Genomic DNA, 13,138 nt, shown 5'->3' on the forward strand with positions numbered 1-13,138 from the left:
TCTATTTTTCTCTCGCAAACATCATTCAATTAATCAATCAATGTTTACTTATATAGCCCTAAATCACTAGTGTCTCAAAGGGCTGCACAAACCACTATGACATCCTCGGTAGGCCCACATAAGGGCAAGGAAAACTCACACCCAGTGGGAAGTCGGTGACAATGATGACTATGAGAACCTTGGAGAGGACGAAAGCAATGGATATCGAGCGGGTCTAACATGATACTGTGAAAGTTCAATCCATAATGGATCCAACACAGCCGCGAGAGTCCAGTCCAAAGCGGATCCAACACAGCAGCGAGAGTCCCGTTCACAGCAGAGCCAGCAGGAAACCATCCCAAGCGGAGGCGGATCAGCAGCGCAGAGATGTCCCCAGCCGATACACAGGCAAGCAGTACATGGCCACCGGATCGGACCGGACCCCCTCCACAAGGGAGAGTGGGACATAGGAGATAAAGAAAAGAAACGGCAGATCAACTGGTCTAAAAAGGGAGTCTATTTAAAGGCTAGAGTATACAAATGAGTTTTAAGATGAGACTTAAATGCTTCTACTGAGGTGGCATCTCAAACTGTTATCGGGAGGGCATTCCAGAGTACTGGAGCCCGAAATGAAAACGCTCCATAGCCCGCAGACTTTTTTGGGGCTTTGGGAATCACTAATAAGCCAGAGTCCTTTGAACGCAGATTTCTTGCCGGGACATATGGTACAATACAATCGGCAAGATAGGATGGAGCTAGACCGTGTAGTATTTTATACGTAAGTAGTAAAACCTTAAAGTCACATCTTAAGTGCACAGGAAGCCAGTGCAGGTGAGCCAATACAGGCGTAATGTGATCAAACTTTCTTGTTCTTGTCAAAAGTCTAGCAGCCGCATTTTGTACCAACTGTAATCTTTTAATGCTAGACATGGGGAGACCTGAAAATAATACGTTGCAGTAATCGAGGCGGGACGTAACAAACGCATGGATAATGATCTCAGCGTCTTTAGTGGATAGAATGGAGCGAATTTTAGCGATATTACGGAGATGAAAGAAGGACGTTTTAGTAACGCTTTTAATGTGTGGCTCAAAGGAGAGAGTTGGGTCGAAGATAATACCCAGATTCTTTACCGAGTTGCCTTGTTTAATTGTTTGGTTGTCAAATGGTAAAGTTGTATTATTAAATAGAGGTCGGTGTCTAGCAGGACCGATAATCAGCATTTCCGTTTTTTTGGCGTTGAGTTGCAAAAAGTTAGTGGACATCCATTGTTTAATTTCATTAAGTAACGCCTCCAGCTGACTGCAATCTGGCGTGTTGGTCAGCTTTAGGGGCATGTAGAGTTGGGTGTCATCAGCATAACAGTTAAAGCTAACACCGTATTTGCATATGATGTCACCTAGCGGCAGCATGTAGATGCTGAAGAGTGCAGGGCCAAGGACCGAACCCTGGGGAACTCCAAACGTTACCTTAACGTAGTCCGAGGTAACATTGTTATGGGAGACGCACTGCATCCTATCAGTAAGATAAGAGTTAAACCAAGACAGGGCTAAGTCTGACATACCAATTCGTGTTTTGATACGTTCTAATAAAAAATTATGACCGACGGTATCAAAAGCAGCGCTAAGATCGAGGAGCAGTAACATAGATGACGCATACATAAAAAGCATTTTAGATTAAAAATGCACCTTGATCCTGGATTGTGCCTCTCTATTTTTCTCTCGCATACATAAATGGGCTTTTTGATAAGTACATCTAGATCAGGGGTGTCCAAACTTTTTCCACTGAGGGCCACACATGGAAAAATTAAAGCATGCGGGGGCCATTTTGATATTCTTCATTTTCAAACCATAACAAAATATATGGATTTTTAAAATATATTTTCCCTTTAGGGGTCTTGGGAACCATAAAGGGTCTCAATTATTAAAATGTTAAAAATAAGTCAAATTTTAATTATTATTTTTTATTTAACGCTTACAGTAAATCTCTATATCAACTTAAAAAAAAAGGTTTAATGGCTTTTCTGTCAATTTTTTTATTTTTATAGTAAAACTAAAATATGCAGTATTTAGTAATTAGAGCCCTAAAAGATCAATAATGCAGGACCCAATTGATTTTAATTCTTTATTATTTTTGAGTAATCACTGAAAAGATAAATAAAATACCACTAAGTATATTTGAGATCCAAAAGGTGCCTCACTCATAAAGTAATACATTTTTATTAGGTTGTTGTTGTTTTTTTTACTTTCAACACTTACGTTACGAGATCAACTTCAGATATATCTGTTGATTTTATGTTTAAACTATTATTTTGTTTGTTTTATGCTCTTTTGTCAAAGAAAACGTTTATGTTTTTATATGGCAACTACACAATATATGCAATATTTACCACGTAAAACAATTTAAAGTGAATTATTTGAACTAATTGGAGCTTTGAAAATAAATCATTATGACATGGATTATTTTGTCATTATTTTTTTTTGAGCAATGGCAAAAAAAATAAAAATAAATTGTAGATTAAAACTTGTAATTAGTAGATTGCCCAGTACAGTACATATTCCGTACAATTGACCACTAAATGGTAACACCCGAATAAGTTATTCAACTTGTTTAAATCGGGGTCCACGTTAATCAATTCATGGTAAATATGTTTTTTACATGTTAAAATTGTCATGACGCGGAGTTGAACCTACTGCGCGCGCCCCTGCTGGCAGCGGGCTAAGAGGCGCCTTTGCTGACAGCGTGATAAGACGTGCCTCTGCTGACAGCACGTCCACGCAGCAATGAGCCTGCACACAATCAAGAATCAACACGCCCGGAATTGATGAAAGGAAGCGGCATACAAACCAGCAGACCCGAGGAACATTTGACAGAACGTCGCTAACTCTTCAGTAAGCATTACATCTGGCATTCCTTTCCCCGTGATTTTCTTGCCTTTGTTTTTGCTCTCTCTCTCTCCGTGTATTCCTGGTTCATGTTCCTTTGTGTTTTTATAGTGACTCCTGTGCCTTCCGGGATCGAGCTTTGTCATTTGACACCCATCCGTATTACTGACTGCTCTCCTCGATCCACGACCTCCCTGCTCGGACCCAGGCCACGCTGCCTCGCTCCTGCCCACGACCCCTTGCCTGTTCACGAACTGCCTCTTCGCTTTGCCCCTCTTGATTCGACGAAAGATTACAACCAACACTCACAGACAACAGCCCTTGGTAACATTTACATTATTAATACTACACATAGTCACACTCATTCACTTGGAGTAGCATACACACGCCACATATTCATCAAAGGTTTAAAATAAACCTTGAAAATCGCAGTTCCGCCTTGCTTGTCGCCTCCTTCCCTCCTCTGTACATAACAAAAAAATTGACAAAAGAAAAAAATCGCCTGCATGGCAGCTTTGTGTCAAAATTGCAACTTTTTCCCGATAGATTTTACCTCATTCCAATATTTTTAATGTTGTTTTTTATTTTTGCAATAGCATTTCCAGAATGCTGCGGGCCGCATTTTGGGCCCCCGGGTTGCACTTCGGGCACCCCTGATCCAGATAAAATAATGAGCTTTGTAGACAAAGTTACTGTACCAACAAGCCTGTCTTTACCATGCAATGTTACATAAAAAAAAATAAATAATATAATCAAGTAATTTTTTTATTTTTTTTTTGCTGCCAGTGGCTGAAACATCCTGGGCGAAACCTTCAGAACAAAAGCACATTCACAACTTCAATTGCCGACCTTTTAATTATGACATTCTGTGCTCTCAAATTTTAACATATGACTATTTATATGCACAATTAGATATGTTTCTGTTTACCGGTTTCACACCTTATTCTGTAAAGGGCGCTGGAAGTTGGCAGACCCGTCAGCGATCCTGTTCTGTCTCCCTTTAATGTTTTCTGCTCTTTAATGGGATTGTGCTGAAAATCTCAATTTTCCCTCGGAGATTAATCAAGTATTTCTGATAATAAGAATGGGTTTAAAATGATATCAGTTTGTTAGATTAACCACTTGGGGGCACTATTTCAATAGAAAAGGTGAACACTAAGGACCGTCGTCGGTCAAAAAAAACAACTATTGACATTAATTTATGAGATGAAATATGTACTGTTTTCATCAACTAATCATGGACTTCACTGTCATCTTAAATCAAAGGTTAAATGAATAGTCTTTTTTTTGCCAGGATTGAATAATATAAATACAACCTGCATCCTCAATTACTTAAAAAATGTATCATTATGGTAATTTCTAAATCATTTTGGATTTCCTCAAATTGAAGCAAAGTCATAATCATACAATGTACAGAATGAACGACCTGTCCTCTGCATTTTATTTTGTTGTTGCCTCTACATGCTGTCATTTGTGCGTCCGCCTCAGCTCACGTGTTTCTGGTGGTCCTGAGCGGAACAATGAGCACACTCGCAACCGTAACCATATCAAACAGGAATAAAAGCCGCATTGGGTGCTGTGGTGCAAGAAATTCGGCCGCCATCTTGAACCGGTATTATGCTCCTTTTTGAGCAGCAGAAAGAACAAAGAAGAACACAATGGCAGTGCGTATTCATGCCCAGGGGACCATGGAAAGGTCACGGGGAAATTTCTTATCACTAATAAGAGTGAACATTTCTGTTGGTTATATTTTGTGAATCAAATAATATTGTACTGTGTAGGGACGGTGTGGCGCAGTTGGGAGAGTGGCCGTGCGCAACCCGAGGATCCCTGGTTCAATCCCCACCTAGTACCAACCTCGTCACGTCCGTTGTGTCCTGAGCAAGACACTTCACCCTTGCTCCTGATGGGTGCTGGTTAGCGCCTTGCATGGCAGCTCCCTCCGTCAGTGTGTGAATGTGTGTGTGAATGGGTAAATGTGGAAGTAGTGTCAAAGCGCTTTGAGTACCTTGAAGGTAGAAAAGCACTATACAGGTACAACCCATTTAACATTTATGCCCACCAGCAAAATTGTTGGTAGCTTAGTCAGATACTGTTTGTTGAGTGCCAGTCTGTCCTGGGCATGACGTTAAGTGCATCCGGCAGTGGAGGTTCCTCTTAGGGGTCTTGGGGCACTAGAAGGTTAACTCCTTTACTACTGTTACCCCATGGCAGGTGGCCCTTGGCAAAGGCCTAGTACATGACTGCCCACTAGCCGGGGATACGGTGAAGACCTCAACGGCGGAGCAGGCGCAAGACGGTAGATTTAAGAACAACCACAACGGCTGCGATGGCGGAAAAGGCTGCAGCAAAAAAGGGTCCCTAGTCATCTTGGACTCCATGCCACTGGACCCTGACCCGTTTCTGTCGGGGTAGTTAAAGAGGGAGGAGTTTATATATATATATATATATATATATATATATATATACATATATTATTAAAGAACTACCTGCATTTCAGTGTTCATTTATTTAAACATGTAAACATTCCTCTATACTCATTGTTGTATTTGAAAGTGCAATGCTTTGCAGCCAGTAGCAAAGCCTTTGAAGGTGCATAAGTATGGGCAGCATTTGTGACATTTAATTTGCAGAAAAAGGAGTGAGTTTAGGGTTGAATTGTTCATCCTCGTTCTATTCTCTGTCACTATCTTTTTGGACATTACTACTTGCCATAGTTTTGAAGCAATGCATGATGGGAATCCGGATGTTGTGTGTCAGTGTATTAATCTCCCGGCTGGAATAAACACACGCTGAGAAATAGCTTTGTGCCAGTCTACTTTATAGGTTATAGATAAACCTTTGGATAAAGGAGACATATATAATAGTCTACTTCTTGTTGTGTGTGCAGTTGTGCACTCCCCAAAAGCCGTAGATGTTATAACGTGAATGGGTCGGCACACTGTTTATATGGAGGAAAAGTGGACATGACGACAGGCAGTCCTCACTCAGGTCCTGCTGGAAATCGGATAATAAACAGGATAATGATAAAGCGTGATAAAATTCCCGACGGTTAGTAATACCATCTAATTTTGTAATTACTGAAAAACCGTCATTTATTAATGTATTTTAGGCAACACTGCTTTTTTTCCTGGAAACAAAGTCAGGTGCATGCACACTAGCGTCGTTTGGCTTAAAAATCATGGTGGACAAACTACACCGACATTGCTACGGAGCTTTCCCCTTCAACGTCATTTTCCCTCACTTCTTGGCGTGCGTTTAAGAGCACACTGCTTTTTTAAAGATAGAGACAGGTGTGGACAATATTGGAGACAAACGCACTTGTCCCACACTAAAAGTATACAACGAAGGAGAAAACCATTTGATGTTGCTTTTATTTTCTCAACATAGCTCTCCTCAGCTGCTGTCACTGAGAGTTAATGACGTGAGGAAACATGCAGCGGGCGATGCGTGGTGAACGTTGCCACAACTTGTTTATAAAGTCCTTAGTTTGTTTACTGGGATGTTAACTCATCCTTTATTTAACTGCAAACTTTATCAGTGTTCAAATTCCATCAATACTAACTATAATGTTTTGTCATTTCATTAAATTGAACGCAGGCTGTGAAAATTGTGTATTCAATGTGAGAAGTGTGACTGTTTTTTATTTTGTTGGACAAGCTGTTGCACTGAACCACATGGCGTTGCTAGAGAAGAACAAAACTTGTTTATTAGACTTCATCTTCATTAGCCAAACGGCTTTGAGTTTTATATTGATATCAAAAAGTAAACATGTTTTTTTTACATTACTTGTGTTTTTTCACGTCACAAAGGTATTACTTTAAAAACCATTCATGTGACACAGCATTTTGTTAACGTTTTATTGTGTATAGTTAAATTACTGTACAACATATTTCTGCTCAAACTCTTAATGAATCTGTCCCGATACAGCATCTACATGTACACATAAATTGAGAAAAATAAATAAATAATAAAAAAAATGCATCCCTTTATTAAAATGTAAAAATAGAGATAAAGACATCATGGAATGGTAAAAAGCTTATACGTTGATATCATTAATGAACAGAAAAAAAACAAATACTCATCTGGTGGTGCGGTATAGCTTGGTTGGTAGAGTGGCCGTGCCAGCAACTTGAGGGGTACCAGGTCCGATCCCCACTTCTGCCATCCTAGTCACTGCCGTTGTGTCCTTGGGCAAGACACTTAAACCACCTGCTCCCAGTGCCACTCACACTGGTTTAAATGTAACTTAGATATTGGGTTTAACTATGTAAAGCGCTTTGAGTCACTAGAGAAAAGTGCTATATAAATATAATTCACTTCGTCTTTAGATATATGGATAATGTTTATCTACAGCCTTTTTACAAACCCCGTTTCCATATGAGTTGGAAAATTGTGTTAGATGTAAATATAAACGGAATTCAATGATTTGCAAATCCTTTTCAAACCATATTTAATTGAATGCGCTTTTACAAAGACAAGATATTTGATGTTCAAACTCATTAACTTTATATTTCTTTTGCAAATAATAATTAACTTAGAATTTCATGGCTGCAACACGTGCCAAAGTAGTTGGGAAAGGGCATGTTCACAACTATGTTACATCACCTTTTCTTTTAACAACACTCAATAAACATTTGGGAACTGAGGAAACTATTTGTTGAAGCTTTGAAAGTGGAATTCTTTACCATTCTTGTTTATGTAGAGCTTCAGTCGTTCAACAGTCGTATTTCAGTCGTTCAACAGTCGTATTTTACGCTTCATAATGCGCCACACATTTTCGATGGGAGACAGGTCTGGACTGCAGGCGGCCCAGGAAAGTACCCGCACTCTTTTTTAAAGAAGCCACGCTGTTTTAACACGTGCTAAATGTGGCTTGGCATTGTTTTGCTGAATTAAGCAGGGGCGTCCATGAAAAAGACGGCGTTTAGATGGCAGCATATGTTGTTCCAAAACCTGTCTGTACCTTTCAGCATTAATGGTGCCTTCACAGATGTGTAAGTTTCCCATACCTTGGTATCACAGATGCTGGCTTTTGACCTTTGCGTCGATAACAGTCTGGATGGTGTGCTTCCCCTTTGGTCCGGATGACACAATGTCGAATATTTCCAAAAACAATTTTAAATGTGGACTCGTCAGAATACAGAACACTTTTCCACTTTGCATCAGTCCATCTTAGATGATCTCGGGCCCAGAGAAGCCGGTGGCGTTTCTGAATGTTGTTGATAAATGGCTTTCGCTTTGCATAGTAGAGCTTTAACTTGCACTTACAGATGTAGCGACAAACTGTATTTAGTGACAGTGGTTTTCTGAAGTGTTCCTGAGCCGATGTGGTGATATCCTTTAGAGATTGATGTCGGTTATTGATACAGTGCCGTCTGAGGGATCGAAGGTCACGGTCATTCAATGTTGGTTTCCGACCATGCCGCTTACGTGGAGTGATTTCTCCAGATTCCCTGAACCTTTTGATGATATTATGGACCGTAGATGTTGAAATCCCTAAATTTCTTGCAATTGCACTTTCAGAAACGTTGTTCTTAAACTGTTTGACTATTTGCTCACGCAGTTGTGGACAAAGGGGTGTACCTCGCCCCATCCTTTCGTGTGAAAGACTGAGCATTTTTTGGGAAGCTGTTTTAATACCCAATCATGGCACCCACCTGTTCCCAATTAGCCTGCACACCTGTGGGATGTTCCAAATAAGTGTTTGATGAGCATTCTTCAACTTTGTCAGTATTTATAGCCACCTTTCCCAACTTCTTTGTCATGTGTTGCTGGCATCAAATTCTAAAGTTAATGACTATTTGCACAAAAAAAAACATTTATCAGTTTGAACATCAAATATGTTTTCTTTGTAGCATATTCAACTGAATATGGGTTGAAAATGATTTGCAAATCATTGTATTCCTTTTATATTTACATCTAACACAATTTCCCAACTCACATGGAAATGGGGTTGACCATTTGAGGGTGTCGAAGTCCTGTGGGGAGTGCTCAGAGAGTATGGGGTATCGGACTGTCTGATTGTGGCGGTCCGCTCCCTGTATGATCCAGTGACATGCAGTCAGGGGAGGCAGGTGAGGCGGGGCCTCACCTGCCATCATGGAAAGAAAAAAATTTAAAAAGAAAAACAAATAAATTATGTTGTTATATGCATCCAGTGATTATACTATAAAGTTATTTTCCATTTAACTTCACCAGTTTTAAATTATTTTTTATTCAAAATCGCTTAATTTTCACATTTGCCGTTCAAATACTGAGAACAGACTTGCGGTGAGTCACAGCCACTTGAGCCTCACCATATATTGCGCAATGACTCGGCTAACTGATGTCTGCTGTGCAGTGAGACCATACTGCTATATGAATTATATTATACATTTCCATAGTTTAGTTAGCTGAGGTATATAATATACAGTGTATTTTGTCAACAACTGTATGTGTGTAACGTATTTCTTATGCTGGGCAATCATAAAACGGTTGCGAAACACGTACAATCTGAGGCACCTGTTGTCCGGCCTCCTGGTTTTAGAGGGCAATAGTGATCCCAGAGATCATTCTTGCACTACTCGGCTAAGCCTGGGGACATCTGAAGCCGGTATGTTTTAAAGTTGTCGTTTGCTTGTATATTGTAAAAACAACTGTCCAACATTTTACAACTAATTGTAAATTTATAGGTGCCGACCATCAGGGCTGAGTTGCGACGAAAGAGTGTGTCGATGTTGAGATATTAAGCTGAGTTGGTAAGTGAATTTGTTTGCTAATAGTAGCTACTAGCCGTACCCATGTACTTTCTATGGGCGCTTAGCATTGGGTTTTAATCCCGTTTCCTCCAATGTTTCTGATCTAATTGAATTTATATTTATGTCGAGTCTTTATTTTGGGTACTTAAATATGGTGACTGAGTATTGTGGCGTTTTAAGGCCATTTGCATTTTTTATGCTACAGCAAAGACAATGAATGAACACTAACGCTGGAGCGCGGTTACACCTGTCATAGTGACAACATTGTGTACTGTCGTGTTTCTTATTTTGTACATACATGTGATTATTTAATATTGTTAATGTCAGCAGTATTATCGCCAATAATGATAATAATAAGTGTAATTTATTTATACTATACTATACTAGCTAAAGTAACTGCTACATTAAGTTAAAGTACCAATGATTGTCACACACACACTGGGTGTGGTGAAATTTGTCCTCTGCATTTGACCCGTCCCCTTGTTCACCCCCTGGGAGGTGAAGGGAGCAGTGAGCAGCAGCGGCCGGGGATCATTTTTGGTGATTCAACCCCCAATTCCAACCCTTGATGCTGAGTGCCAAGCAGGGAAGAATGCTGGTATGAGCTTTTAAACATAACCCGTTAACTGCTGCCAATCAAATGGTGAAAAAGGTACTCTATAGGGTTCATATGTTTATAAATCTGACTGTGATGAAGTCAGTGCCCCACCAGCCATGAACCTCACCGCACGTCACTGGTATGCTCAGTCTCAGAGCTTGGTCCGCATTGCCGGCAGTAAGTCGAACATGTTTCCAGTGAGGGTTGGACTCCGCCAAGGCTGCCCTCTGTCACTGATTCTGTTTATAACTTTTATGGACAGAATTTCTAGGTCGAGTGTGACAGTTTGACCCCACACTGTAACTGTTTGACCTTTTGGCTTCCTCTCAAACCATGCACATTTTTTTAGTCAGTGGAAAGCATGCTCAACAAAAAAATTGTAACCTGTCACTCACCATGGCTCTGCATGTCTGGCTAAAAGAGTCAGGGTGGGACTGAAGGCTTTATGTAGCTGAGCACACCTGCTTTGACTGATTAGGCCTAATTTGGGCCAAACCATGACTTTCAGGAGCTGCGCGTTGCTGAGGGACACTGGACATTTGAAAGTTGTGTTGTCTAAACCTGAATACACTGTGTACAAAAATGACTGCTTTAAAAATGCAAACGTACTATGTGAATACTTTTTAGACATCTGATGGTTATTTATGGTTAAATTTAGAAAATAAGTGTTTTCTTAATTTCCCCTGTCAAATTGGTCCCAGCTAGTCGGCGGGGCTATGGGCTATTTAAGTGGGGCAAATGCCATTTTTCTGCCAGTCTGCTGCCTGTCACTGCCAGAGGAGGTTCTCTGTCCTGACCAAGAGTTTCGGTCTTCATACATCAAACAACTACTGAGATTGTGGGTGCAAAGGCTCTCAAACCAGTCCTCTTGATAGGGGACTATTCCACTCTAGTGTTGCCAGGAGTGAGTGACGACGGTGGTTGGGGTGTCCCTTTGGCTCATTGGACTCCAGAGGCAGAGGAATGGTACCGACAAGCCAAGCGGTGAGAAGCTTTGGCGGTTGCGGAGGCAAAAACTTGGAGTTTGGAGAACCATTGGAGGAGTTTGGAGAACCATAGAGAACAACTTCCGGACGGCTTCGAAGCGATTCTGGACCACCATCCGCTCTCCTCCTCAGGAGGAGAAGCAGTGCACCATGCACACTGTGTATAGTAGGGGACGGTGTGCTGCTGACGTCGACTAGGGATGTTGTTCGTTTGGGGAAGGAATACTTTAAAGACCTCCTCAATCCCACCTACATGTCTTCCACTGATGAAGCTGTGCCTGGGGTCTCCGCGGTGGGCTCTCCTATTTCTGGGGCTGAGGCTGCCGAGGTAGTTAAGAAGTTCCTCGGGGGCAGGGCCCTGGGGGTGGATGAGATCCACCTGAAGTTCCTTAAGGCTCTGGATGCTGTGGGACTGTCGTGGTTGACTTGTCATGGTGGTGGAACTTTGGACCAACTCTATACTCTCGGCAAAATCCTTGAGGGTGCTTGCCCAACCAGTCTACATGTGTTTTGTGGACTTGGAGAAGGCATTCGATTGTATCCCATGGGAAGTCCTGTGGAGAGTGGTCAGAGAGTATGGGGTATCGGACCGCCTGATTGTGGCGATCCGCTCCCTGTATGATCAGTGTCAGCGATTGGTACGCATTGCTGGCAGTAAGTGGGACTCATTTCCAGTGAGGGTTGGACTCCGCCAGGGCTTCCCTTTGTCACCGATTCTGTCCATAACTTTTATGGGCAGAATTTCTAGGTGCAGCTAGAGCGTTGAGGGTATCCGGTTTGGTGGCTGCAGGATTAAGTCTGTGCTTTTAGCAGATGATGTGGTCTTGATGGCTTTATCTGACCAGGATTTTCAGCGATCACTGGATCAGTTTACAGTTGAATGTGAAGCAACTAGGATGAAAATCAGCATTTCCAAGTCAGAGTCGATGGTTCTATCGAACACTACTAATATAGTAGAGCATAAACTTGATTGCGTGAGGGACGGCCTAACCATGAAGGCATCATCATTACTGTCTAAGAACACAGATTATTGTTTGTGTCACACTTGACTAACTACACTAGAGCAAGCTCGGTCACAGGCAATTACAGTGTCTGTTAGTCCTGGTGAGGAGTCAGTTAAGCTAGAACGAGCCAGCGCCAGGCTGGAAAATCCCTGCACACTGCATTTCTTCTACAATGATACACAACTCACATCATTTTTTTCTGCAGTGACTGTGCCAGAGGTGGACATGCATTCTACTGAGGTGGAAAATTATGACGCGTTCCGTGTACCGCAGCACTGAGTAAACAATCACAAGATTGCGTCAAATCAATTCCTAGATATGGTCGATATTATTTAAAATACACTATGCAAAATGAACGCAAAATTATTAATAACACTACTACGGATAACTTTAACAAAAAATCCTCAAAACAGCCCATTACCTATAATATGGGCTTTTTAAACATAAGATCATTGTATCCCAAAACGTTATTAGTTAATGAGGTCATTAGAGACAACAATCTTAACGCCATTGGTCTCAGCGAAACCTGGCTCAAACCAGATGATTTTTTTGCGCTGAACGAGGCATCTCCTCTGAACTATACGAATGCGCATATTACCCGTTCCCCTTAAAAGGGTGGGGGGGGGGTCGCACTAATATACAATGAACCTTACCCCTAGCCTAAGTAATAATTATAAATCATTTGAGGCGCTTACTATGAGTTTTGTGGCACCGCTGCCTCCCTACCTGACTGTTATCTACCGCCCCCCTGGCCCTATTTGGACTTTATCAGTGAATTCTCAGAGTTTGTCGCTGATCTAGTGACGCACACCGACAATATAATTATAAATACCCCATCAGACCCTCCGTGCATGCCGCTCTAGACTATAATTGATAGCTGTGGTCTTACACAAATAATAAATGAACCCATGCATCGCAACGGTAATACGATAGATTTAGTGCTTGTCA

At 41.3% G+C, this 13,138-nt stretch overlaps 1 long non-coding RNA gene across 1 annotated transcript; it reads left to right on the top strand.

Moving 5' to 3' along the window:
• The first annotated feature begins 2,692 nt into the window (after nucleotides 1-2,692).
• On the top strand, nucleotides 2,693-3,293 carry LOC133537096 (uncharacterized). The gene is made up of 2 exons (XR_009802606.1): nucleotides 2,693-2,868; nucleotides 2,974-3,293. It is a non-coding gene; the product is annotated as an uncharacterized LOC133537096 (long non-coding RNA).
• Nucleotides 3,294-13,138: the final 9,845 nt, after the last annotated feature.

Source organism: Nerophis ophidion, linkage group LG01 (genome assembly GCF_033978795.1).
Source record: "Nerophis ophidion isolate RoL-2023_Sa linkage group LG01, RoL_Noph_v1.0, whole genome shotgun sequence".
Lineage (NCBI taxonomy): Eukaryota > Metazoa > Chordata > Actinopteri > Syngnathiformes > Syngnathidae > Nerophis > Nerophis ophidion.